Source organism: Oncorhynchus kisutch, unplaced genomic scaffold, assembly GCF_002021735.2.
Source record: "Oncorhynchus kisutch isolate 150728-3 unplaced genomic scaffold, Okis_V2 scaffold1637, whole genome shotgun sequence".
Taxonomy (NCBI): domain Eukaryota; kingdom Metazoa; phylum Chordata; class Actinopteri; order Salmoniformes; family Salmonidae; genus Oncorhynchus; species Oncorhynchus kisutch.
Genome location: NW_022263582.1, coordinates 47,631 through 49,710, shown reverse-complemented (window position 1 = coordinate 49,710; position 2,080 = coordinate 47,631). Strand labels below are relative to the sequence as shown.

At 49.2% G+C, this 2,080-nt stretch overlaps 1 pseudogene; it reads right to left on the bottom strand.

Moving 5' to 3' along the window:
• Positions 1 to 9: 9 nt before the first annotated feature.
• Positions 10 to 832, bottom strand: LOC116366987 (bone morphogenetic protein receptor type-2-like; annotated as a pseudogene).
• Between the last annotated feature and the right edge of the window lie 1,248 nt (positions 833 to 2,080).

Sequence of the window (2,080 nt, the reverse complement as noted above, 5' to 3'; positions counted from 1 at the left end):
AGGGTGTGTATAGTGTCTGTACCTATCATTGAACAGTGTGGTACAGCTGCTACCAGTAGGGTTGAGTGTGGGGCTGACAGACTTGGACTGGTCCCAGATCAGCAGTAGTTCAGCCATGCGCTCCTCTGCACACTGAGCGGTCAGCTGGCCTCAGCATCCTGGTCCCAACAGTCCTCCATGGTCTCCTTCAGGGACCGCACCGCCTGAGGGAAGGTTACAGAGGATAACACATACCACACCACACCACACCATACACCACACCATACACCACACCATACACCATACACCACACCATACCACACCATACACCACACCACACCACAGGTCTCACCAGGCTGTTTTCCTTCCAGGCCTCGGGGAACTTGGGTCTCTGTTTCTCTCTGGATACCAGGACCTGCATGTCCTCAAGGAAGGGTGGTTCCCGCCTCGGCCTGGAACGCCACCTGGAGGTCTGGGACTGATTCTCCTGGAGAGAAATGAGGAACCAGAACACTAAGGTGGAAATTCAATACTGTGATTTGACAACTAATTGTGGTCAGGAGTAGTTTCTCTGGGCTCCCGAGTGGCGCAGCTGTCTAAGTCACTGCATCTCAGTGCTAGAGGCATCACTACAGACCCTGGTTCAGTGGTCTAAGACACTGCATCTCAGTGCTAGAGGCGTCACTACAGACCCTGGTTCAGCGGTCTAAGACACTGCATCTCAGTGCTAGAGGCGTCGCTACAGACCCTGGTTCAGCGGTCTAAGACACTGCATCTCAGTGCTAGAGGCGTCGCTACAGACCCTGGTTAGATTCCAGGCTGTATCACATCCGGCCGTGACTTGGACTCCCATAGTGCGGTCCACAATTGGCCCAGCGTCGTCCGGGTTAGGCTGGGGTAGGCCGTCATTGTAAATAAGAATTTGTTCTTAACTGACTTGCTAGTTAAGTACACCTCATGTACACCTCATGAAGGTCTCCCAGTAGACCAGGCCCAGGGTTAGAGGTCAGGGTTATTACCTGGAAGAGGTCAGTACACCTCATGAAGGTCTCCCAGTAGACGAGGCCCAGGGCGTACATGTCCACCTGCTTCAGAGCCGACTCGCAGTCCCTCAGGTTCACAGCCCCCTCCAGAACCTCTGGGGCCATGTAGCGGACTGTACCCACCTGAAGAGAGACAGAACCAGGGTTTAAATACATAACCCTAACCACCCAATCCAGAATGTCCCAAGCCATGTAGAAGTCAGATCCCACCGGGGAGAGACAGACGTGGGTTTCAAAGGGTTCTATGGTCTCACCTCACTGATGACATGGGTTTCAAAAGGTTCTATGGTCTCACCTCACTGATTAAATTGGTTTCAAAGGATTCTATGGTCTCACCTCACTGAGGACATGGATTTCAAAGGGTTCTGTGGTCTCACCTCAGTGATTAAATTGGTTTCAAAGGCCTCCATGGTCTCACCTCACTGATTAAATTGGTTTCAAAGGGTTCTGTGGTCTCATCTCACTGATTAAACTGGTTTCAAAGGGTTCTGTGGTCTAACCTCACTGATTAAATTGGTTTCAAAGGGTTCTATGGTCTCACCTCACTGATTAAATTGGTTTGAAAGGATTCTGTGGTCTCACCGCACTGATTAAATTGGTTTCAAAGGGCTCCATGGTCTCACCTCACTGATGACATGGGTTTCAAAGGGTTCTATGGTCTCAGCTCACTGATTAAATTGGTTTCAAAGGCCTCCATGGTCTCACCTCACTGATTAAATTGGTTTCAAAGGGTTCTGTGGTCTCATCTCACTGATTAAATTGGTTTCAAAGGGTTCTGTGGTCTCACATCACTGATGACATGAATTTCAAAGGGTTCTATGGTCTCACCTCACTGATTAAATTGGTTTCAAAGGGTTCAATGGTCTCACCTCACTGAGGACATGGATTTCAAAGGGTTCTGTGGTCTCACCTCAGTGATTAAATTGGTTTCAAAGGGTTCTGTGGTCTCACCTCACTGATTAAATTGGTTTCAAAGGGTTCAATGGTCTCACCTCACTGAGGACATGGATTTCAAAGGGTTCTGTGGTCTCACCTCAGTGATTAAATTGGTTTCAAAG